Source organism: Notamacropus eugenii, chromosome 3 (assembly GCF_028372415.1).
Source record: "Notamacropus eugenii isolate mMacEug1 chromosome 3, mMacEug1.pri_v2, whole genome shotgun sequence".
In the NCBI taxonomy this organism is placed as follows: Eukaryota; Metazoa; Chordata; class Mammalia; order Diprotodontia; family Macropodidae; genus Notamacropus; species Notamacropus eugenii.
The window spans coordinates 341,623,262-341,650,997 of NC_092874.1; the positions used below are offsets into that span (position 1 = coordinate 341,623,262).

General features: G+C 37.6%; 1 pseudogene; it reads right to left on the reverse strand.

The window, feature by feature from the left end:
* LOC140532163 (transmembrane protein 53-like) lies at nucleotides 1–27,736 on the reverse strand (annotated as a pseudogene).

The following is a 27,736-nucleotide window of genomic DNA, read 5'->3' on the forward strand; positions in this document are numbered from 1 at the left end:
TCAGCTATCCACAAAATTGTATAAGAAAGAAAGACCTAGGTTAGTGTAGTAGGTGAAATAGTCCCCCAAGTGGCTGACCTTGGTAGAGGCTGTGAAGTCCATGGCTTGGACCAGCATCTGCTATTCCAGCTGAGCTACCACCATATATACTATGCTTCTGGCAATGGATGACATGGTCAGCCTTGGAGTAGAGGTAGAGCTCAGACCAACATGACGACTGTTTCATGAGAGCATTGTGGACGATGACAGTGACAGGGCACAACAGCAGTCAAATAAGGACAGTCACCAGGAACAAAGTGACATAGAGGACAGGCTACTTGTTCTCTAGGATAGTGGAGATGGCCTGCACAGCCCCCACTAAGTTGTGGCTGCCAGGAGCACCAACAAAGATGGTGTCAGACACTCAAAGGTGGCTAAACTAGCAATGTGTATGGATGGGCTCAATGATGTAGTGGAACAGCGTGACTCTCTGCCCTACCCTTGCCTGACACATGGAAGAGAAGGAGCTTCTTATTAATCTCATTGTCAAAAAGCAGTTCTAGAAGTTTCTCTTCTGAGAAGTTTTAAAAAATGTTTCAATGACTCTCTTTTCTTTTTTTTAAAGCATTTCTATCCCTATTTAAAGTTCCCCTAATCACAATCTCTCAATTTCTACCTCTCCCAGAAAACTGAAGAAAAAGAAGGAAGTCCTTGAACAAAAATCCAAACAAAGCAAATTGTCATGTTTATCCCATTGTGCAGCTTGAGTCCATCACCTCACTATCAGTAAATATACGAGACATGGAAGCATATACCATATGACAACATTGCTATGGCATTATTAAAGCACCTAAGTGGCACAGTGGGTAAAGCTCTGAGCCTGAGCCTGGAGTCAGGAAGACCTAAATTCAAATATAGCCTCAGATGTTTTCTAGCTATGTGACCTTGGGAAAGTCACAACTTCTGCTGCCTCAATTTTTTCCCCCTGTAAAATGGGGCTAATGATTGCACTTACCTACCTAGAATTGTTATGAGAAGAAAATTAGATAATATTTGTAAAGTGTTCAGCACAGTGCTTGGCACATAGTAGACAATAAAAACTGGTTTTCTTCCTTTCTTCCATGGATAGTCATTGCAGCTAATGCTAGGATAATTCTGTCTCCTCTTTTCAAACTGAATGATGTTCCCTGAGGGAATTTACACTTAATGGACTTGAAGGATACAGTTTATCCATCTTGTCCCTACCTCTTTTCTCTGGTAAATAGCAGGAATTCTTAACAATCCAAGTAATCCCACTTCTCAATTCCTTAAGAAAGCTTCTTTGGTAATTAAGTTCTTCAATATGTCAACAAATTCATGATATCACTGATGTGGATACTTCCTCTATCCACATGCCCTCTCATACTATGAAACTGTTGTCTATATCTTCTTCTAAGTCCTCTGTCCAATATGCTAAGCTGGGGACAGTCCTCTTGGTCTCTTGAAATCATGTGGTTACCAATTCAGTATGTAAGTCATCTGTCTCTTGTCTCTCACTCTCGTATGTGACAAACCCAATTCATTTTCTGGTCGTGTGCCTCTTTGATATCTTGTATAATACTTGCATGAAATTCATTGGTAATTGCTGCAACCTTTTTTATGCACCCTTTTATACTGTCCTTAGGCCTTTGGCTGACCTGCAATTTTGATTCTTCTGAAATTGTGGTCCAGGTCTCTATCATTCTGCCTTTAACCTTACCGGCTATTCCTCACACATGATGTTTCATCTCCACCTTTCTGCCTTTGCACTGACTGTTGATGTCCTCCATGTCTTCTATGCTCTTTCATTTCTGCCTCTCAGAATTCTTGACTTCCTTTAACTCCTAAGAACTTGAACCCTTCCTTCATATCTCTCTGCTATGAGGGGTAATTATCTACTTCATTATCTATTTTACTAACCTTTTTCCTGACCACCAGTATCATATCTCCAAGTACCTGTTGGACATCTCAAACTGGATGCCCCATAGACGTCTTAAACTCAACATGTCCAAAATGAAACTCATTATCTTTCCCCTAAAACTCCTCTCTCTTCCAGATTTACCAATTACTGTCAAGGCAATCCTTCCAGCTGCCTAGATTTTCAGTGTAGATGTCATCCTCAATTCCTCACTCTTTTTCACTCCTGTCAAGCCCTGTCAATTCTAGATTTGTGAATGACTGAGCCAAATTTATAAAATGAAGAGCTGTTCCCCGATTGATAAATGGCCAACGAATATAAACATGCAGTTTTCAGAAGAAGAAATCAAAGATCATATTTTAAAAATGTTTTAAATCACCAACAATTAGAGAAATGCAAATTAAGACTACTCTCCAGTACCACCTCACACCTATCAGATTAGCTATCATGACAGAAAAGGAAAATGACAAATGCTAGATGGGATGTGGAAAAATAGGAACTCTAATTCACTGTTGGTAGAGTTGTGAACTGGTCCAATCAGTCTGGAAAACAATGGGCTATAAAACTGCATAACCTTTGACCCAGCAATATCACTATTAAGTCTACATCTCAAAGAGAGAGGAAAAGAATCTGTATGTACAAAAGTATTTATAGCAACTCTTTTTGTGGTGGCAAAGAACTGGAAATTGAGGGAGTGCCCAAAATTGGAGAATGGCTGAACAAGTTGTGGCATACGGTTGTGGTGGAATATATTGTGCTATAAGAAATGATGAGGTGATGGTTTCAGAAAAACCTGGACTCATATGAACTAATGCAAAGTGAAGTGAGCAGAACCAGGACAACATTGTACACAGTATCAACAATGTTATAGTGATGATCAGCTATGAAAAACTTAGCTACTTTGATTAATACAATGATCTAAGACAATTCTGAAGGACTCATGATGAAAAATGATATCTGACCTCCAGACAGAGAACTGATGAATTAATATAGAACTATGTTTTGTATGACTTCACATTTATAACTGATATATTTCTTGCCTTCTCAATGGGTATGGGAGGAACTGAAGGTAGGGAATTTGGAACTCAGCATTAAAAATAAATGAATGCTGAAAATGAAGAAATAAATGATTAAAAAAAATTCTACCTTAGTAGCATCTCATCTACTCCCTTTTCTATCCTCTGACCCAGCCACCATCCTGGTTCAGATCATCATCACCTCATGCATGGTCTATTACAGTAGTCTTCTGGTTGATGTTTCCCTGCCTCAAGTGTCCATCTCCTCTCTACAATAAACCCAATACTGAACTATCAAGTTATTCTTAAAGTATAAATCTGATGATGTCACCTGCCAGTTACCATTCAATAAATTACTGTTACCTCTAGGATCAAATATAAACCCCTATGTTTGACTTTTAAATCCTTTCATGATCATTCCCTCTACTTTTCCAGTACTTTATTCCCCTTTATATACTCTGCAATCCAGAACCTCCTTGAAATTCCTTGAATAAGACACTTCATCTCCAGCTTGTATAAATTTTCACTCACTGTCTTCCATCCCTGATATTTGTTCTTTCATTTCTACCTTCTAGCTTCCCCAGCTTTCTTCAAATCCCAGCTCAAGTTCCATCTTCTACAACAAGCCTTTCTTGATACTCTCAAGTGTTAATGTTTTCACTCTGATATTAGCATACTGTCTCCTTCATTAAAAAATGAGCTCCTTGAAGGCAGGGAGTAAGCTGGATGTCCCACAGACATCTTAAACTCAACATGTCCAAAATGGAATGCACTATCATTCCCCTAAAACTCCTCTCTCTTCCAGACTTACCAATTATTGTCAAGGACATCCTTCCAGTTGCCTAGATTCCCAATCTAGATGTCATCCCCAATTCCTCACTCTTTTTCACTCCTGTCAAGTCCTGTCAATTCTAGATTTGTGAGGGACTGAGCCAAAAGTCAGGAATTCTGAGAGGCAGAAATGAAAGAGCATACAAGACATGGAGGACATCAACAGCCAATGCAAAGGCAGAAAGTCTAGAGATGGAACATCATGTGTGAGGAATAGCCAGTAAGGCCAAAGGCAGCTGGTGGCACAGTGATAGAGAGCTAGACCACAATTTCATACCATATTACAGTAGCTGAAGAAGGTCTAACCTTTCTGATCCTGGACATGTAATAATAGGTATAATATCCTTGACTTCCAAGGTTGTTGTGATATTCAAATGAGTTGATATATGTAAAACACTCTGCAGACTTTTAAGTGCTGCTTACATGATAGCTTTTGCTATTTTCATTATTGTTGTAGTATATTAGTAATTGTCAGCCTGCATGGGAAGAAACTGAATACAAATCATCACTTGTGTCATATACTATATTTCACCGATAGTTGTTGCAGATTTTATGCGAATTTTTTTTCAAAAAAAGTGGGGTGCAAGCATTATGTGAAGCTTTGAAATAAAGTGTGATGGTATTACTTAAAAAATCACTTATTACTAAATTTTCTGTGGTGCAAGATTAGGATGCATGGAATACTTGTGAATATTCATTAAAATTGGGAAGATGCAAGTCTTACCATATCATGTGATTTACTCACATTGCAGCTTTGCCTGCCCACTTACTCCACTTGGACCTATGGATCTTCATTGGGTTGAGTGACAATACCATTAGTACTGAAGTGCTCTAAAAAAGTCAGCTTTCAGAAATATACTGACAATGTGCTTGGGCTGAGAATGTGCAGAGATAAATGTGTATCCATATGCCACTGATGAATACATTGCTGTTCTATTTACCTTTTAAGTGGCATGACTGATGAACAGTATTAAACCATGCAATGATTACTTGATGAAAGGTTATAAACCAATTTTTGGACTGAAAAAATAGGGTTCCATGATTATACATTGAAATAATTGTGCCGCCCATTGCTGTTCTTTTGTGCTGACTCTGACAATCATACCAAAGATAACAGTCTTACTCATCTAAAATTAATCTTTTCTTCTCCTAGATCAGCAGTTCTCCTTATCTGTAGTCTGGGGATCTCTGAGGGTCCCTGAGATTCTTTTAGGAGGTCTAAGAGGTGAAAACTCTTTTCACAATTTTACTAGGCTATTTGAATTTCTGACATAATAAATATTGATAAATATAACATAGACAAACAAAAGTTCTTTAGAGTCCTAAATAATGTTTAAGAGTATAAGGCATGCAGTTGCCAAATAACCAGAAATATTGGAAAACTGAAGGGAAGATGGTGGAATAGGTCAGAAAATTCCAAGCTCTCCAGTTTCTTCCACAAACAAGACATAACAGTGCCTCAGGGTGAATGTAAAGCAGTCAAAATAAACAAGAGTGGGATAGAGCAGAAGTCCTCTTGGGACAACCAAAAAACACTCAAAGAAAGACCCTAGGGTCAGAGGTTTGGCTCAAGTGAAGTGCAAACACCTCTAGGTCATCTCCACTAAAACAACAAATAACAAGATCTCAGGGTAGCTGGGTTGGAAGGCAGCTTCAGCCTCCAGCACAGGAATTTGAACCTCACAGAGAGTGTGGGGGTTAGCCTTCTGAACAGCAATAGATTGAAGGACCCTCTGCTGTCTAGGAATGCCAGGCCCAGTTGTGCTGACTAGATGTGGTCTCTGGTTGCAGCTGATAATGAGAAAAAGCTAGTATATGTCACCTGAGTATAGTAGCAATAAAAGGAGGGATGGTTGCGGGGGAGAGGGGGGATTCTGTTGGCAGTGGCCACTTACAGGAGAGCTGAGTTCCTGGTTTAGGTTTCAAACTAGAGAGAAGAGCTGAAGGTTGCAGCTGCTGGAGAGTCCACAGGGAGCAAGAACTTTTCCAGCACAGTGGGTCCTGAGGACGGACACAGACAAAGCTCAGAAAAAACACAGTAAGAAGGACTTGAGGCCTGGGATGCTATTCCCCAAATTCCAGAACTATATAATAATAAGCTGGTAAAAATAAAAATAAAAATGAATAAGCAAAGGAGAAAGAACCCAACCATAGATAGTTTCTATGGAGATAGAGAAGATCTGGGTTCCTATTCAGAGGAAAATATTGAAGTAAAAAAAGTCATGCCTACCCCAAAGAGCAATGTCAAAAGGTCACAAGCCCAAAAAGAGCTATGGGAAGAACTTTAAAAATCAAGAGAGATTGAGGAAAAATTAGAAAAAAAAAGAGCAATCCAAGAAAATCAAGAAATTATGAAGAGAAAGCCAATCAACTAGAAAAGGAGATCCAGAATTTTAAGGAAAAAAAACAATTCCTTGAAAAATAGAATTGGGGATGGGGAAGTGATTTACATTATAAGACATCAACAAATAATAAACAAAATCAAAACAACCAATCTGGAGAATAGATTGAGAAGGGACAATATGAGAATTATTGGACTATCTGAAAGTTATGTTCATAAAAAGAATCTTGATACAATATTATAAGAAATAGTTAAAGAAAATGGCCCTGAAGTTCGAGAACAAGAGGGTAAAGTAAAAATCTTAAAAATCTATTGATCACCACCTGAAAGAGATCCCAGGATGAAAACCTATAGAAATATCATAGTCAAGTTTTGAAACCTGGTGAAAGAGAAAATATGAGGAACAAGAAAAAAAACCAATTCAAGTACATTGGAATCACAATCAGAAGTGCACAAGAACAAGCAGCCACTACACTAAAAGATCGTGGGTCTTAAAATTCTGTATTTCAAAGAACAAAAGAGTTGAGGTTGCTGCCAAAAAATAGCCTATCAAGCAACGCTAAGTATAATCCTGAAAAAAAAAGGATATTCAATGAGTTGAAAGACTTACAGGTATTTCTCACAAAAATACAAGAACTTAATGGAAAATTCAACATATAAGATCTGGGAAAATATAAGGTAAACATCAAAGACTAATTACAAGGGACTCAATAAGATCAAACTATTTACTTCTTATATGTGAAAATGTTTTTAGTAGTCTTAAAGCTGTCATGAATACTTGGGTAGGTTGAAAGAAAGGGCAGAGCTGACCTGAGTATGATGGGGTGAATCTGAAAAAGAAAGTTGGGCAGGAAAAGGTAAAAAAGGAGCAATTATACAAATGAGGCATGAGAGGAAGAAATGATACAGAAGAAACAGGTGGAGGTAGAGGGATGATAGTGCTGGAACCTCACTGTCATAATATCTGGGTTAAAGAAGTATGTAAAAGTCTTCTAAATTTATAAAGAAATAAGAATGCAAGGGGACAGGATGGGGGGAAGAATTTTTAGAAGCATGTGTAGATTAAGATTTAGTAGGATGGGGAAGAGGAAAAGGGAGGGACTCTTACAGAGGTAGGTAGAATAAGGAATAGGATAGTTAGGGGAAAGGATAAAGGAGAGATTCTTTAAAGGGGTGTGGATTAAGGAGGCAATAGTTAGAAGTAAACTAGAAGAAGGATAGGGTAAAAAGAGAGGCTGAGAAGCACAATAGTGAGGAAAAACAGGATGGAAGAAATACATAATAGTAATCATAACTTTGAATGTGAATGGGATGAATTCACCCATAAAAGGAAAATGGATACCAGAATGGATTAAAAATTAGAATCTGACAATATGTTGTTTATAAGAAAAATGTTTAAAAATGAGAGATAACACAGAGAATTAAAATAAATGACTAGAGTATAATTTATTATGCCTCAGTCAATGCAAAAAAAAAAAATCGGGGTAGCAATCGTGATTCCAGACAAACTTAAAGCTAAAATAGATTTAATAAAGAGAGATAAATGGAAACTATATTAATGATAAAAGGTACCATAGATAATGAAGCAATAGCAATACTAAATCTATATTGATCAAATACTATTGCATCTAAAAATTTAAAAGTTAAATTAACTACCAGTGAAATAGATAATAGTACTATGATAGTGGGGTTCAATTTTCCCCTTTCAGAACTAGATAAATCTAACCAAAAAATAAAAAGACATCAAGGAAGTGAATAGAATTTTAGCTATGATAACTAGCTGGAGAGAATTGAGTGGGAATAGAAAGGAATATATCTTTTTCTCAGTGGTACAAGGCAACTTTACAAAGGTTGATCATACAGTAAGTCATAAAAATTTTGTAACTAAAAGCAGAAGTGTTAAACACTTTCCTTACAGACCACAATACAATAAAAACTATGTTTATTAAAGGATCATGGAAATACAGGGAGAAAAAGACTAATTGGAGAATAAACAACCTAACCTTAAAGAATAAGGGGGTTAACAGATGAATCATAGAAACAACCAATAATTTAATTAAAGAAAATAACAATAATGAGACAACATATCAAAACTTATGGGATATAGCAAAAGCAATAATCAGAGGAAAATTTATATCTCTACATGTTTATATCAATAAAATACAGAAAGAGCATATCGATGAATTAGGTATTCAATAAAAAACAGGAAAAGAACAGATTAAAAATATTCAATTAAATCCTAAATTGGAAATCCTAAAAATTAAAGGTAAAATTAATAAATTTGAGTGTAAGAAAACTATTGAATTAATGAATAAAACTAGGAGTTGGTACTATAAAAGCAATAAAATAGATAAACTCTTGGTTAATATGAGAGAAAACTAAATTACTAGTATGAAAAAGGACAAGGCTGAATATATCACTAATGAAGATTGAACCAAACCAGTTATAAGGAGCTGTTTTGCTCCTTATATACCAATTAAATACCAAAAAATTTAACAACTGAAATGAAATGGGAGAATATTGACAAAAATATAAACTGCCTAGATTAGCAGGAGAGGAAACAGAATATCTAAATACACCAGTTTTAGGAAAAAGAAATTGAACTGGCCATGAATGAGCTTCATAAGAAAAGGGCCAGAAGAGCATCTAGGTAGTGGATGGAGCACAGGCCCTGGAGTCAAGAGGAGCAGAGTTCAAATTCAACCTCAGATACTTACTAGTTGTATGACCCTGGGAAAGTCACTTAACCTTGATTACCTACAAAGAAAATTCAGTTTTTATATTCTTTGCTCCAGCAATACGGCTTCTAGGGCTGTATTCCAAAAAGATCATAAAAATGGGAAAAGGACCCACATGTACAAAAATATTTACAGCAGCTTTTTTTGTGGTGGCTACGAACTAGAAATTGAGGGAATGCCCATCAATCAGGGATGGCCAAAGTGCCATAAGAAATGATGAATAGGTGGACTTCAGAAAAACCTGGAAAGATTTATATGAACAGATGCTGAGTGAAGTGAGCAGAACCAGGAGAACACTGTACATAGTAACAGCCACAGTGTGTGATGACTGATTTTGATAGACAAAGCCCTTCCCAAGCAGTGCAAGAACCTAAAACAATTCCAAAGGATTCCTGATGGAAAATGCCATCCACATCCAGAGAAAAAACTATGGAGTCTGAATGTAGAGCGAAGCAGACTATTTTCTTTTTTGTCTTGTTTTTCTTTCTCATGGTTTCTTCCATTTGTTAAAATTCTTCTCTGCAACATGACTAATGTGAAAATGTGTTTAATAACAATGTATGTGTAGAGCCTATATTAGATTGCATGCTGTCTTGGGGAGGAATAGGGAAGGGAGGGGAAGAAAATTTAAAACATATGAAAATGAATATTGAAAACTAAAAATAAACTAGTAAAGAATAATTTAAAAATTAAAAAAGTACCAAGATCAGATGAATTTATAAGTGAATTCTATCAAATATTTAAAGACCAACTAGCCCAAATATTAAATAAATTATTTGGAATAATAAACTGAGAAGGGTCCTACCAATCTCCTTTTATGAAACAAATAAGATACTAATACCTAAACCATAAAGAGTAAAAACAAAGAAAGAAAATTATAGAACAATTTCATTAATGAATATGGATGCAAAAATCCTAAATAAAATACTAGCTAAAAGATAACAATATATTATAAAGATCATACATTGTGACCAAACAGGATTCATACCAGGAATGCAGAATGGTTTACCATAAGGAAAATTAATAACATAATTGATTATATCAATAATAAAAGTAATAAAAATCATATGATTATATCAATAGATCCAGAAAAAACATTTAAAAAAGTACAACACTCATTTCTATTAAAAAAAATACTTGAAAGTTTAGATAAAAATGGACTCTTCCTTAAGTTGATATGAAACATTTATATAAAACCTTCAGCAACAATTATTTGTAATGGGGAAAAGCTAGAAGTTTTCCCAGTAAGATCATTTTGAAACAAGAATGCTTATTTTTACTAATATTATTCAATATTGTATTAGAAATCCTAGCAATAACAATATGAGAATAAAAATAAATAAGAGGAATCAGAATACAGAATGAGGTAATAAAACTATCTCTTTTGGCAGATGATGTAATATGTGAAAAATCCTAAAGACTCAACTAAAAAGCTAATTGAAATAATTTCAGCATAGGAGCAGGATATAAAGTGAATCCATATAAATCATCAGTATTCCTCTATATCACCAACAGGACTCTACAAGAAGAGAGAGATAGAGTTATCCCACTTAAAATAACTTTAGACAGCATAAAATACCTCAGTATACTTACCAAAACAAATCCAGGAACTATATGAATAAAATCATTAAAACAAACAAATAACTTTGCATACAAATAAAAATCAGATTTTAATAAATAGAGAAGTTTTAATTGTTCATGGATAGGCAGGGCCAATATAATAAAAATGACACTTTTACCAAAAATTAATTTATGTATTCAATGCTCTCCCAATTAAATTATCAAAAAATTTAACTGAGCTAGAAAAAATATTAACAAAATTCATTTGGAAGAATTAAAAAGTCAAGAACATTCAAAGGAGCTAATGGGGAGAATGTAAAAGAAGGAGGTTTAGCAGTATCAATTTTTAAAGTATATTGCAAGACAGTAACTATCGAAACTATCTGGTATTGACTAAGAAATAGAAAAGTAGATCACTAGAACAGAGTAGACATACAATTTATATCAGCAAAGGAATATAGTAATCTAGTGTTTGACAAGAGTAAAGACTTAAGTTTTAGGGACAGAAATTCATTATTTGGTAAAAATTGCTGGGAAGGCTGGAAAGTAGTCTGGCAAAAATTGGACATAGATCAATATCTTACAGCATGTACCAAGATAAGGTCAAAATGCATACATGACCTAGGTATTTGAAAAACATGGAACATATTTCCTATCCTTACGGATAGGTGAACAATTTATCAACAAATAAGAGATAAAAAAGCATTATGAGGTGTAAAATGGCTAATTTTGATACTAGACTATTGCTGCTGTACACGCTGAAGAAAATCTCCCCTTCAGTTTTTCACTGTGATCTAAATTGTCCTCTATTGGATGGTCTTATACATTCTAGAATAAACTGAGGGTCCTAAACTTGGCAAAATGGATGGAGAGCTGGCCTCAGAATTATGAATCCCCAGGTTAAAGTCTTTCATCTTGTAAATATTCATTGTATAATCATGGGCAAGTCAATTAACCTCTCAATGTGCCAGATAATTCTCTAAGATTATGCATCAGTGGAGGAAATTTCCACACGCGAGAGAGTTCTCCAGACTAATGAAATCTTACATGTGAATTTTTTAAAAAGTTGTTAATGTCCAGTTATTCAGCAACTGACTTTCTTTTTTTATTCTAGAACTTTAGAAATTATTTGTTTTATGCTGTTATTAAAAGAAAGTAATTTATAAACCAGTAACACTACCTACTTGTTTCCTTACTAACACAATGAGTAATATACATCAAAAAGAAACATTTGATTTCAGAAAGGCCTCTGCATATCAAATATTGCAAGGGTACAGATGATAGGAAGCAATCAAACCTGGTTTTCAAGCCTGCAGGAAACTGCAAATCTGGAAATGATAACTTATATGAGAAGAGAGGAGCTTTCCTTTAGAAAGTTTCACTGCAGGAACATCAGAATAATCAAGCTGCAGCCACTTTCTCTTTCCTTCTGTCCCTTTGGCCTGAACAGAGCAACCAAAAATTGTGAAGCTGATCTGGATGGTTGGAAGAAAGGGGTTAGTTTGTTTCCAGAACATTTGGAAAAGCATTGACATTTTTCTCCCAGTACTTTCTAGCCTGGCCTCAGAAATAGCAACTCTCATGGAACACATTTCTGTGCTTTACACTCCCTCTAATGGCAATGATGTGGCACTTTCACAGCACCCAAAATACAGCTATTTATGCTTTTGTTTAAAGCAGAAATCCTGTAATCACAAAACTGAAGGGGTTTTATAGTTCCTTTGCAATCACCTCGGAAGACTGAGGAAAGTATTCAGAGATAATAAAACATGTGTTTCAGATTGATGGCATTATTGGGTATCTATCGACCTATTCACCCATCCACTATCTATCTATGTTCAGATATATGAACGTATAGGTAAAAGATGATGTACTTCAGATAATATAAAAGTGCTTTGTATATGGTAAAATTTTATTTAACTTCAAGATATTATTAACAACAGAAAGTGAACACATCATAATAATGAGGTGGGTGGAAATACTTGGAGTCAGATAAGGTCTTATGAAACTCAACTGAAATAATTTATTTAAAACCCACTGAAAACTTGAAAGGGACAGAGACTGGATTTGATTGGTAAAGGAAACTCTCTCTGCTAATGCAGGTCAGATGCACCTTCTCTGCAACTGATCATCTTAGAGAGTTGCCTTGGACATTAAGAAGTTAAGTGACTAGTGTAGAGTCATACTACATCAAAGACAGGATTTGGATACAAATCTTCCTATTTTCAATGCCAGTTTTTTACCCACCAAATCATGTTTCCTCTCACAAACCTTTAAACATAAATGACACTTGTTACTAGAAAGAGCAGCAACACTAAGAAAACATTGCTCTATTGTAAATTGCAAAAATTCAGGAGTCTAATGTATTTTTACTGAGCAAACTATTTTTCTATAATAATTAGTTATCCTAGCTATTATATAGGAATAAACTGGATATCTAGCCTTTAGAAAATGGTTAGGCACCTAGGACTTTACCTCCATCCACCTCCCAACATACACACAAAATGACCAGATCTGACATCACATGTAGCTAATTCAAACCTTGGTCCTACTTCATCCAACAAGTATTTGAGCATCTGTTATGCATATAGCTTTAAGATGGAAGCTTGAGGGGAATACGAACAGATGTCTTAGGCAGGGATGTTCTAGATTTCAACATCTTGTGCTAGATAGACAGGTATCCCTGGAAATATCTTAGGGACAGGCTCTAGTTGTCTAGGGAGAGAGCTGTGCACAAACTGAAATGCCCTAGATATGTCCCATCTCACCATAGCAGTTAGAGGGCCTCAAGGCCTCCAGTTCTACCTCTCATTCATTTCTCTTGCTGTCTCTCCCATTCACTCGGCTCACCAAACCAAAAGGAAAACCAAATTTCCTGTGTTGCTGTGGAATTTAAACCTCCATATAATTCCTAACTTCTTGATGGACCTGCCTAGATTTTCTTTCTCCCTTTTCTTTAGGATAAGGGAGGACTAGACTGTCTTTTCCTGGGTTTTGGTAGCCTTACTGTTTCCAGAGGCTTTCACAGAGAGGTGTGTAAGAACTTCTGCCAACTGAAACTGGTCTGCGCATACCCTACTCACCACATTCACTTTCAGAGCCATCATCTTACATGCTCCTTCAGAGGATGAGTTGGATGGGAGAAGCACCAAGGACTTAGGAAAGGATCATGTTTAGGAATTTAGAGAATACTGTCTATGCTAAAGCTGTCACCTTGACTTTCTAACTCAGGAATCTTGAAGTAAGAAAGTCAATGATATATTTGTAATGGGAGTCTGGCACATACACAGATTGCCTCAAATGGTACACTACTTGGAGCAGATAGCAATTTTTTTTTTCATATGAAGGATGCTAGAAAACTGCTCCTGGGAGAATGATGCCTTGAAGGTATGGGAGTATGCATAGACATTTGGTAACTGACTCTGGTCTACTAACTACACAGTGAAAGGAAGTCTCTGTGATTGACTTTGGAGGCATTCTTTCAGCTTCCTTTACTTCTTTGTTGCCCTTGACCTCATTGTCTTCAGTTGTTCTCTACTCTTATGATGTAATTAGTGAGAGATTATGTCATAAAGGGAACGGCCATGATACCTTCCCCTCAGAGACTATATGATCCCTGGAAAAATGGGGTCTGCCTGGCCTTCCTCTTCATCATCTGATCTTCTGGCCTGGGTGAGCTCAAGACCCTTATCCCATCCTGTCTCTTTTCTGTCCCTCTCTTCTATTGTTGTGTATTTCCCTGGATTTGATTCCTAACTAACTGATAAGTACTGCTTTAGTCCTACCATTTCCAACCATTACTATAGCTCTATTTGGGTCCATACCCCTCAGTCACGATACACAGTCCGCCAACTAACTCCACCTTAATTCATACATTCCAAATCAAGCAGTTCAGTTCACATTTTGCAAAGTATTATTTGCTATGTTGGATGCAAGGTAATCTGATCAATCTGATCAATCTGATCAAAGCAATTAATGCATTGCTTTTTCCAATGGGCTTTCCAAGTTACAAAATATAATCCCACAATTAAAACAATGAAACCCTAATGGTATATGGTATCAGTTAAAAGTCTGTCATTGTGATTGTGGTTGGATGTGGTACCTTGCCAACCTCCCTCAAAATACAATGCAATGACAGCTCTTTAATCATTCCTCTATTACTTGCCCAGGCCTTTGTTTTGCATTGTCCATTATTTGTCTTCAGTTTTCCTCATATATAGAAAATCACTGAAAAATTTGCCTAAAACTAAAGAATCTTGGAGATTCTTGTTTTGATCAAAAACAAAGTGATCAGAAATAGAGCTGATCCTATGAGTCACCTTGGATACTTTTCTGTCATTTCCTTTCTCTTGCTAATGGACACAAGATATCCATAGAATGTCTGTTAACTTTGAGATGCATAGTGAGAGTCTTTTTTTTTTTTTATTAAAGCAGGAGCATTTAAGAGAGTGTGAATGGCCAGAGAAGGGAAGATCTAAGTGAAACATGAACACTGTAGTGCCTTAAAGTCAAGAGTCACAAAACTGACCTCTTTGCACACAATAATCTCTGCAAAAAATTTTTTTCTTTTTATCTTCGATTAGCTGTCTATCTTGCTAAATCTTACTAATTTAATTAAGACTTTTTACAGTTGCTACATCATTCTCTAGGGGTTAAAAAGCCAGGGTTATTTTAATTACGGCTGCATTGCAAAGAAATTCAGTCATTATCCTTTTAATATTGTTAAGACCCTTTACTGTTACAAGGTGTAGTAGATGGGATAATTAATGATGAGGTGTTGCTGAATGAAATTCCAAAGACTTTGTTTCTATTTAAAGCCCACTTATGGGATCACATGTGTTGTGGTTACTATATTTATGTGGTTCTAATGAAACTGAAGTAAAATAAAAAGAACAAATGATTATTATAGGCAAACATTTTTAGACCCCACATGGTATTTTTTTGCTTCCCTATAATCTGGAGTCTGCTGGAGCCAGCTCAGACTAAGCTCATTGTTCAAGTCAATGTAAGCATTTACACCTTGGAAATCAGTAAATGTTACAAACCAGAGCTGGATGTATTGTTTTATGGATTGTCTAGACTTAAGAAAGCCATGGGAAAAGTAAAACATTAGTAATACAGATTAAATTTAAAAGTTTGTTGTGCAGTCAGTTGTTAAACATTTACTAGCACTCCCCTGTGACACTTATCATGCATACTAGTTATGTACCATATCATACTGTAAGATCCACTTGTGCAGGGAGGGAGACATCTTAACTTTTTTCTGTTTCAGTGATTGGCATAGCCCTCTACACTTAATAACTTTAAAAAAAAAAAAATAACAAATAGACTCATTTATCTGAGCCAGTAGCAAAGAGAAATCAGAGAAGTTATACGGATTAGAATATATCAAACAATACATGTAGTTAATGGGCTCTCTCACTGGGCATGAATAATATCTCAGTTCAACTAAAAGATAGTCCCTGATCCCACTCAAGAGGAAATTCTCTGAAGTCTCTAGTGTGGTAACAGGGAAACAAGTGAGGCTCATCTACATGTTGGTTTCTTTCTGAAGTCTCTTTCTCACTCTAGAGACCTAAAGAGAGATTAGAGTCTAGGCTACCATCTCTTTCAAAGCTAGGAGCTAGAAGAACTAGAATCTCTCCTCTCTCAATCTCTTACCAACTTCACAATTCATATAGACCCAGGAGCATTCTTGAATCTAGAAACTTCTTAATAAGTGTTTGCAATAATAGCTGAAGGCAGCTACATGATACAATAGATAGAATGCCAGACCTGGAGTCAGAAAGACCTGGGTTCAAACCCAGTCTCAAACACTTCCTTACTGTGTGACCCTGGACAAGTTACTTAACCCTGTTTGCCTCAGTTTCCTCATCTGTAAAATGAACTAGAGAAGGAAATGGAAACCACTCCAGTATCCTTGCCAAGAAAACCAAATGAGGTCATGAAGCGTTGGACAAGACTGAAGCAACTGAATGACAAAATATATAGCTCTCTATAAATTTGCAAAATTATTTTAGAAATATTAGCTCATTTGAGCCTCACAACAACCTTGAGAGGAAGGTGTTATTATTATTGTCATTTAACAGGTGAGGAAATTGAGGTGTGAAGAGGTTAAATTACTTGCCCAGGTTTCATACAGCTTATGTCTGAGGCTTAATTTGAAATGAGTTCTTCCTTTTCAGATCTACTGCTCTATCCATTGCACCACCTAGATCCAGGACCATGTCTCTCTATGAAGCCTCTAGTAGTACTCTGTGTCTGAATCCCTTTTACTCCCTTCTCGGGTAGTTAGCTCACTTTAGGGAGTAGAAATAGTGTAGTTGAAGTCTGAGAAATACATGAAAACATTTTAAAAGTTTCAAAGTCAACCCACCTACTTCTCCAAGCATATGTTACTAACTGAATTCCATCCTGAGCTAACCAAATTTTCAGAAAAAGCTGGAAACAGCATAATCTTCTAGGTTCCTGCTATTTTAGCAAGGGCAGCAGTTTTAAGAAAAGTGATACTTTAGAAGGCAAGATGACATTTATTTGTGTTAACAGTTTGTTTGTTTGTTTGTTTGTTTTTTTACGAGTATAGAGGAAAGAGAACTATGAGCAAGGGTGACTTTTGTTTACATAAAGTGGCAGTAAGTCAAAATCAGATAAGGACAAATCTTGAATGGTATAGTGATTTCAGAAGAATTATGCAATGTGTAAAGTACAAAAAATCCCAAGGTCTGAGCACCAGATTAGTGCTGGTTAGAATATTTCAAGGCAAAAACTATAGCTATGATGAAGATTGTGTCACAAAGGTTCCAGTGTGTACTTCATGATCAGTATGCTACAATGGATTAAAGATGAATGACAGTACTTCCCGTAACATTCATAAATTGAAGTTGGCAAATTTTTGAAATGTGGTTAATTTAATTAAGATGATTCCTCTACGGATAGAAGTGATCCTTCCCCTTCTCTGAATGTCTTACATATTTCTATTTCATCTGTCCTATGTATTTATTCAATTTTAACTTATAGTTACTTTATCTCTATTTTTATCCATCCACTACAGATTCTCAAGGCCAGAAGCAGTGTCATTTTTCATCTTTGTATCTCTGGTACCTAGCTTAGAGTATTGTACATGCTTTGATATTTCTATATATCTACAATTCCATAGATAAGATAGTCCCTTCAACGGCAGGGGCACATCGTAATACTTTTAACTGTCTTATCTTGTGGGATTTTTGTCCATGTCCTTCCACAAAGCCTCCACCCAAAATTCTGAGGCCATCTCTCCAGATCTCTTGACAATATCTGGACCTCAATTAAGCACATACAACGTCCATTAGTTAAACCTTGCACTCACTATACAATTAACCCTGTCTTTTACCTGCATGACTATATATTTCTTTGATGATATCCTTCACTTCCCCTATGTAAATTTTCATTGGTAATATGGGTCAGTCTACCTATACTTACCATCAAACTCTCTATCACCCTTTGGGTGTACACAATCTAAATTTTTCTGAGCATGTCGTGACTCATAGCAATACTAGAATACTGTTGCTGAAAATATGAGCCATTTTTCACAGAGAGGTTTGATATTAGCTTGATGTCCATACAGTTTTTAAGGGAACAATCTACATGTACATCTAGGAGATCTTTGATGAAAGTATAAGCAAACATATAATTTCACAAATGATATTTTATAATGCATCATATCTTTATAGCCACACAATTGACCTAATGCAAGATTCCACTGTGCTTATTTCTTATTGACCATTAGAAAGCATTTGATGTGGTAGAATAAAACATTGCATTGAAATCTCTCTTCCAATGACATCTCTTTCATGTATTTGCCAAAACCATACAAGATTCCTGGATATTGTACTGAATTTATGAGTAGGTATTAAGTAAAAGTTTGGTGAATTGAATTCTCCTTATGACTCATGTATCAGGAATGATGGCATGAAAGACTCAGGTATGTTTTTTTTTTACTTCTTTTGATCATAGCCCTCACTCTGAAAATCAGGGGAGAAAGTGCTATTTAATACTTCCCCTTTAAAATGATCCTCACTGCTCTTTGAAAGCACACAGTTCACAATACTGAAGAAAGGGGTAGGGGTTATTGTATGAATGATGGGAAAAATTCAGAACATTTGGAAAACCAACACATTTTCCAAAGAAAGTTCCTCTTAAAAAGACTTACATAAAAATCTAATAACTTTCAGGTCTGGATGTAGGATTCCTCTCTCACTATAGTTCCTGCAAAAGCTCATTTATCTCAGTTGTTCTCTGCTGCCTGAATATTATTCTCTGATGTGTGAATATTGATTGCCCTCTGCTGGTGGAAAGGTTCCAATCCCTCTAAGGACTTTTCCTGTAAATTATAAATCAGTGGTAATCTGCCCTGTGAACTTTCCCTTAATTTTGTCACATGATAATTTGAAAAGGGAGCTGATAGTGATCAGTGCCCTTGAACTTGTGTCAGAGATAGAGCAGTGCCTGAGAGCAGAGCAGAGGAGAGGATAGCATCAGACTCTTTGTTTCTTTTGGCTCTGTAGTCACTTTGGGTACTTTTGGCTTCCAGTTTTGAGAGAAAAGATGGAAAATCCTCACCCCATTTCAGGTAGCTAAAGAAAGAGTTTGGGAAGAAGATGGCATAAAAGGAGATGGCAGTCTCCATCATGTCCTTATCCCCAGCTTACTACACTAGAGACTTAAGGTAACTTTCCCTTGGATGAGATCCAGGACTCTCCCTATCCTGCATTGAGTTACCTCACTCCCAGCTTTAGAGCTCTAGAATATATTCTCTTACGTAAACTTTCTCTGATATCTGTATTGCTGTCAACTTTGATAAATGGGTTTCTTTGCTACTTCAAACAAACAAACAAAACCACCAAACCAACCATTCCAAAAAAACTCAAAACAAAACAAACAAAAAACCCAGCCTCATAAAATGAAACAAAACAAAAAAAATAGAGTAAGAAAAGGGAGCTGATATCAGCACAATGGATGGCATATTAGGTAGCAATTTTCCTGGATTCTTTGGGTGGCACCTACAAGCCTGAACAGTAAGAAGCTGCCTTTCATATTATAAAAGCTTCTGACACAAAGTTTGCAGAATGTTTGACTTGAAAAGGACCATCTCATCTAATCACTTTCATCTTACATTAGGGATTAAAGGCTGAACTTGTGACTTCATTGATCTAGAAGTCACAGGTAAGGGAACTCCCTCTATCAAGATAGATTGTCACCTTCTCTGTAATTTAGTCTTAGAGAGGGGCAGGAAATGCATACACAACATGGGTCCTTATTTCCAAAATCCAAATGGACAGACTCCTGGGAAGCCATATTGTCATTAATATGTGGACAATAACAGGGAAGCATCCCAGTGCTATAGATGAGGAATATAATGATTTCTCTTTTAAATACTTCAATTGTGAAGAACACTATAGTTATTTTAAAAGAATAATCCACTCTAACAAAGTGCTAATAAACTGGAGAGTGACTGAGGAAATTATGCTACATGAAAGTAATGGAATAATTGTTGTTTTTGGAAGTGGAACGTAATAGAGGGGCTGGAGTTATGTACTTATACTGGTGAATGGTGGTAAAGTCCACAGAGTAGGAATCAGAACTAGGAAAGAATTAAAGTATAGCTAGCTTAGGCTCCTTCCCAAAATGGAGGCAATGGAAGGAACTCACCATTAGGAGGAGGGAGCTGAAGGAGTGGTGAGATGTCCAGGGTACTGAGGGAGTTCCATGGTAATAAGGAAGCTGAGTTCAAATAATCATAAGCAAATAGGATAGGAATGAAGAGATGATGATTTAATTCATGGAAGCTGATGAGATCACCAAGTGAGATAGTATAGATGAAATGCTCTTAAATTGAGGTCCATGGGTCCCCCAATAGCACCATGGATAGATTTCAGGAGGTCCATGAACTTGAATTGGAAAATTTGCACCTCTATTTTCATTAACCTCTAACAGAAATTTAGTGTGTCCTTCATGCATATATGAATTTTTATTTCTTCAATTATGAATTTTTAAAAATCATTCTTAAAATGGGTTCATACATTTCACTAGACTGCCAAAGAGTTCCAAGAATGCCTGGTATAGAAAGAGATGAGAAGAAAAGAGAGTCAAAGACAGAACCCTGGAGGACATTCACAGTTATTGTGTGTGACTTAGATGAAAATCCAACACAGGAGAATGAGAAGGGGCAGTCAGACAGGCAGAAGAGAACCAGGAGAAAGCAGTATTGTCGTTCTCATCAACATTATTACCACCACCACCACCTCTGTCATCATCATGAGCATTTATATGTGCCTTAAAATTTGCAAAATGCTTTAGAAATATTATCTCATTTCATTCTCACAACAGTCCTGGAAAAAAGTACAGTTACTATCCTCTTTTTGTAGGTAAGGAAACTAAGATGGACCGAGGTTAAGTGATTTTTCCAGGATCACACAGCTAGTAAGTATTTGAGAGCAGACATGAACTCAGGTTTTCCCGACTCCAGGTTCAATGATCCATTGGCTGGGCCATTTAGCTGACCCAAAGCAAAAAAACTTAGAGAAAAGAAAGTATCCAGGAGAAAGTGATTGACTGTCAAGAGCTGCAGAGAGGTCAAGCAGATAGAGAAAAAGCCATTACATATGGCTAGCAGGAGATCATTTGTGACTCTAGAGAGAGCAATTTCAGTTGAATGATGAGGTTAGAAGCCAGACTGCAGGAGTTTAAAAGAGTGTGAGAAAAAAAAAAAGTAGATGCACCAATTGTAGATGCCTTTCTGTAGATGTCTAGCCATGAATGATAGATTGCAGGGATAGTTGATCAAGTGCGGGGAAGGGAGTGACACAGGAATGTTTGTAGGCAGCAGAAAGCACCTACTAGAAAGGGAGTGACCAAAGACTAGTCAGAGAGTGAGGATAGTAGGACAATCTGCTGGAGAAAAGGGGGTGGTAGGATCATTTGTGCATATTGAAGAATTTAGCTTGACAGGGAGAAGAGCCATTTCTTTATGTGAGATGAAGGAAGAGATAAGTGGCAGAGGGCAGCTGAGTGATATGAGACAAGAAGGAGAGAAAAGGAGTTCTTGGTAAACTGAATCATTTTTTTCAGCTGAGAAAGTAGAGAGGACTGCCATGGGAGACTTGAGGAGGGATGGAATATTTTTTGATAGCCATTGTGATAATGTAGGACAATGACAATTACGGAGGTATAAAAGGATTGTCTTGCTGTGCTAAAGGTACAGCTGAGATTATGAAACCTAAGTTTGAAGTGGACCTCCTTGACATGAATTTCTCCACCTTTATCCAGCAGCATGTGAGTAGGGGAAAAGGCATCAGATACTGGGAGTTAATCCAAGGTTGGGGCTATGCCAGGTATGACTGGTGCTGGAAAAAAGGGGCAAGGGATTTGAGTTTAGAGGAGATCATGGAAGTGAACTGGTTCACTAAAGGACTGTGATAGTGTAGCGTAAAGAATATAGCCAAGGTAGGGGTGATGGTCTAGGAAAGAACTGGTGAGTGAAGGGATTAGAAATACAGTGAGAATGAAAGATAGGATCAGGGCTCATAAGGCATGATAAAAGGTTATGATTGGATTAAAGAATTTCAAGTTGGTGAACTAGAAGCAGCATAATTGTAGATGATAGCAAGATGTGTGTAGCTGAAGTGGAATGGAAGAGTAGGTCATGGGAAAAAAGTAAACTGAGGACCTGGGAAGTGAGGAAGTTGGAAGGTATATCAATAGACATGTTAAAGTTCCTTAATTATGAGGACAGGACTTGGGGTAGAAAAAAAGACTGTTAGGCACTGAACTTATTTAGTGTCCTGGAAGTGTTGATTGAGTGATAAATTTGATTTGAATGAACCTCAAAGGAGGAGAGGTTATTCATTGATAGTGACAGAGGGAGAGTGTGAAAGTGGCAAATGAGGAGCAAAGAGTACTCTCACAACCAGTGCATTGGGGTATATGACCAGGGAGTTAGGCATTTGAGTGAAAGTGCTGTTTTTGTCATTGTTGCTTGCCTTTGTTTACTAAGAGGACCAATGACATTCCAGCATGATCTCTTCACTTGCATGCAAAAAAGTGGGTTTAAGTGAGATAGTTGCCCAAAGCTGTCAGTATCACACTCTCTTCCAGAGTCATAAAAGTCCAGTGGCAAGACAAAAGTTAGGATGACTAGTCATGGCCCAGGATGCAGTGGACGACTTTGTGTAATGTCAACCAACACTGTACGCTTGAGGGCAGCTGCTGTGAATATATTTAGGGTAGAATCACACAGTATAATAAGCACTCTACTCAAAACTAAACCTTATTCAAGAGACTAAAGCATTCACAATTCATAACAACATAACAACTTATTATCAGGGTGGCCACATGGCCTTAAACAGACACAAGAGTATATAACATAACACAACATACCCCCCACCTTATACTTGTTTATACAATCAAGTTCTAACATTGCTCCAGTCCTTGGTCTCAAGTCCTGAGAGATGGCTCCAACAAAGCCAACCGAGTGGGTCCCTGGGGGCCGGGGCACTTCCCCCCTTCCCACCATAGACAATGCCACCCCCTGGATCTCAATCCATCCCAGGGGAATGCAGCAGGAAAGCACACTCACTGCTCCTACCCTACTGCAAAGCCTCTGTCTCCACTTAGTCTCTAGCTTTGGGGTTCCTCCTGCAGATCTAGGGGCCAACTATTCCCTATTCCTGCTTGGGTCTGAATGCAGGCAGCTCTCCATTCCTGCTCCATGTCTCACCTCACAGAGGAAGGAGCTGGTCTACTCCAAGCTCTCCTTGCTCCTGCCTGGGTCCAGGCACAGCAGGCTCCATTTTCTGTCTCCAGCCCACACTACCCCAGCTCTGGGGCAGCTCATCCTCCCCCAGTCTTACATGGGGAGGGGCTGCTCTAGTCTAGGCTCTGGGCACAGAAAAATGATAGAAAGTGAAAGAAAAAAGTGAAATCCAATAGACAGGGCTCCAGCTGTCTAAATAGAGTAATAGACATACATCACCAGATCAAGAGAGCACTAACATCTGAGTTCACAAAGCCAAGGGCAGGGGAGGGGAACCTTAACAATGGCTACCCAGAGACTTGTTCAGAAATCAAAAAGACCTCGTTCTTCCCATGAGTGAACCCCAAGGCAATATCTCTCCTGAGAACATACATATACTTCATGTCAAGAGGAGTTGGTTAGAAATTAGAAGCAGAAAATGTAGGGAATAGAAAAGGAAAAAGTTTAAGAGGAAAACAAGGTTGTTAAATATGAAACAGGCATTCCAGAGCACACAGAAGAAGACATAGATGGATCTGGAAATGGACATGTGAAGGTAGAACATAGAGGGATAGGAGTAAAGGAAGGAGGAGTAGAGGAGGGGGAAAGAGGCTTGTACAGCTCTAGTTTCAGAATTATTGATATGAGCAGGGTATGAAAGGGTAAGAGTAAGTCAACCATTGAGGAATGAGTCGAGGCAGAGAACTAGAACTGGAAAGAGGTCTATTGAGGGAGGTAAGTGATTACACTGTTCAAAGAGCTCCTTCAATGTCCAACTTTATGGAAGGTAGCAATATCGTGTCCAGTGCAATAGACCTTTCCTGTTGGCCTTTCAGGTCACCCTGGGCTGGAAATCTCCTTCACTGTGGCTTCTGCTGCTCTAGAATTCATTGAAAGTCTTTCTTTATAGGTATTTTATGGGCTGTGGGGGAAGAGCTAGTGTATGTGTATCTTTCTACTCTGCCATCTTGGCTCTTTCCCCTACGACATTCATTTTTTAAATAAGATTTTCAGTTTCAAAATTTTTCTTCCTCCCTCCCATCCTTCCAACCCAAGATGATAAGAAATCTGATATGTTATATATACACAATCATGTCAACATATATCTACATTAATCATGTTGTGAAAGAAGAAACAGAACAAAAGGGGAAAGTATGCAATCACATTAAACGTATTTCCACACCTACTAAGCTTTTTATAGCAATGTCTACTTATCTATAGATCTACAGATCTAACTATTTGGAAAAGGACAGAGAGAAAGTAGATCCAACTTTCCTTTCTTCCAATGGATGCTAAAATGGTTTGTTTGAGTAATATTGTCAGAGGGTTCTTATCTGAACACCCTCCCTCTTAAATTTTCTTTTGTGGTCTAGTTTACTGTATTTCACCACATAATCATCCCATCCTGTTTTTTTTTTTTCCAGTTCAAAAATTGGTTTATAATATTTCACTGTGTAATTGTCTCATGGTATAATTCTGTTTGTCACATTGCTTAAAAGGTAAACAGAGCAGCAATGTATTCTCCAGTGGCATATAGGTATGCATTTATCTCTTGCACGTTGCTAGCCCTGGCTAGAATTCTCAGCGCACATGGATTGTCATTATTCACCAGTATTCTGTGCATCCTAATCTTGCACCAAAGGCAGTTTAGAAATGAATGATTTCCCCCCAAAACTTATCAGTTTGTTTTCAGTTTCCAACAATCGCTTCTATAAGTTCCAAATTTTCTTCCCCTTCTTCTCGAAGATGGCATGCAATCTTATATGGGCTGTATACACACATTCCTATTAAACATATTTTCACATTAGTCGTGTAATGAATGATTTTTAATACAGCACAATTTCTTAAAAGTCTCATATAATCGTCATACCCCACTGTTTTGCCAAAAAATTTGGCATAAAATCTGTGATGATTTTTTGGTGAAATACAGCAAATTGTTTTTCTCTCCTTATGTACTTCTTTGACTATCTATAGTCCAGTCCTTAGTGCTTACTCTGTATTTTGAATTCCTTTTTTTTTTCATTTTAATTATTTATTTATTTAACTTTTAACATTCATTTTCACAAAATTTTGGGTTCCACATTTTCTCCCCTTTTGTCCCCACCCCCACCCCAAAACATTGAGCATTCTAATTGCCCCTATCACCAATCTGCTCTCTCTTCTATCATCCCTCTTTGCCCTTGTCTCCATCTTCTCTTTTGTCCTGTAGGGCCAAATAACTTTCTACACCCCTTTACCTGTATTTCTTATTTCCTAGTGGCAAGAACAGTACTTGACAGTTGTTCCTAAAACTTTGAGTTCCAACTTCTCTTCCTCCCTCCCTCCCCACGCCCTCCCTTTGGAAGGCAAGCAATTCAATATAGGCCAAATCTGTGTAGTTTTGCAAATGACTTCCATAATAGTCGTGTTGTATAATACTAACTATATTTCCCTCCATCCTATCCTGTCCCTCATTACTTCTATTCTCTCTTTTGATCCTGTCCCTCCCCATGAGTGTCGACCTCAGATTGCTCCCTCCTCCCCATGCCCTCCCTTCCATCATCCCCCCCACCCTGCTTATCCCCTTATCCCCCACTTTCCTGTACTGTAAGATAAGTTTTCATACCAAAATGAGTGTGCATTTTATTCCTTCCTTTAGTGGAATGTGATGAGAGTAAACTTCATGTTTTTCTCTCACCTCCCCTCTTTATCCCTCCACTAATAAGTCTTTTGCTTGCCTCTTTTATGAGAGATAATTTGCCCCATTCCATTTCTCCCTTTCTCCTCCCAATATATTTCTCTCTCACTGCTTGATTTCATTTTTTTAAGATATGATCCCATCCTCTTCAATTCACTCTGTGCACTCTGTCTCTATGTGTGTGTGCATGTGTGTGTGCATGTGTGTGTGTGTAATCCCACCAAGTACCCAGATACTGAATAGTTTCAAGAGTTACAAATATTGTCTTTCCATGTAGGAATGTAAACAGTCCATCTTTTGTAAGTCTCTTATGACTTCTCTTTGCTGTTTACCTTTTCATGCTTCTCTTCACTCTTGTGTTTGAAAGTCAAATTTTCTTTTCAGCTCTGGTCTTTTCATCAAGAATGCTTGAAAGTCCTCTATTTCATTGAAAGACCATTTTTTCCCCTGAAGTATCATACTCAGTTTTGCTGGGTAGGTGATTCTTGGTTTTAGTCCTAGTTCCTTTGACTTCTGGAATATCCTAGTCCACACCCTTTGATCCCTTAATGTGGAAGCTGCTAGATCTTGTGTTATCCTGATTGTACTTCCACAATACTTGAACTGTTTCTTTCTAGCTGCTTGCAATATTTTCTCCTTGACCTGGGAACTCTGAAATTTGGCCACAATGTTCCTAGGAGTTTCTCTTTTTGGATCTCTTTCAGGTGGTGACCTGTGGATTCCTTGAATACTTATTTTGCCCTCTGGGTCTAGAATCTCAGGGCAGTTTTCCTTGATAGTTTCATGAAAGATGATGTCTAGGCTCTTTTTTTGATCATGGCTTTCAGGTAGTCCCATAATTTTTAAATTGTCTCTCCTGGATCTATTCTCCAGGTCAGTTGCTTTTCCAATGAGATATTTCACATTATCTTCCATTTTTTCATTGTTTTGGTTTTGTTTTGTGATTTCTTGGTTTCTCATAAAGTCATTAGCCTCCATCTGTTCCATTCTAATTTTGAAAGAACTATTTTCTTCAGTGAGCTTTTGAATCTCCTTTTCCATTTGGCTAATTCTGCTTTTGAAAGCATTCTTCTCTTCACTGGCTTTTTGAACCTCTTTTGCTAATTAAGTTAGCCTATTTATCAAGGTGTTATTTTCTTCAGCATTTTTTTGGGTCTCCTTTAGCAGGGTGTTTACTTGTTTTTCATGCTTTGCTTGCATGTCTCTCATTTGTCTTCCCAGTTTTTCCTCCACCTCTCTAATTTGATTTTCAAAATCCTTTTTGAGCTCTTCCATGGCCTGAGCCCATTGAGTGGGCTGGGATACAGAAGCCTTGACTTTTGTGTCTTTCCCTGATGGTAAGCATTGTTCTTCCTCATCAGAAAGGAAGGGAGGAAATACCTGTTCACCAAGAAAGTAGCCTTCTATAGTCTTATTTTTTTTCCCCTTTTCTGGGCATTTTCCCAGCCAGTGACTTGACTTCTTAATATTCTCTTCACACCCACTTTTCCTCCAGATCCACCCAGCCAGTGCTTGGGGTCTGAGATTCAAATGCTGCTTCCCAGCCTCAGGGCTTTGGGCACGGGCAGGGCTGCTATTCAGTGTGAGATTAAGTTTAGGTGCTCAGGTGGGGGCAGGGCCACCTCACGGACTCAGTTCCCTCAGGGGGTTTACATGGAGACCTTCAACAACGGATCCGGGTTCCTGCCTGCTTGGGGAGCCCTGGTCTGCTCCCGCCTCTGCTGCTGCCTCCCGAGGGGGCCCGAGCTATGGGGGCACCCCACTCCCCTCTCGACCTGCCAAAGAGACTCTCTCACCGACCCGTGTCACCTGTGGGTGGAGGGACCCGCGCGGCTGCTGGAGATTCCGTCTCTGAAGCTCACCCGGATCCGCTCCTCTCGGTGCCGCAT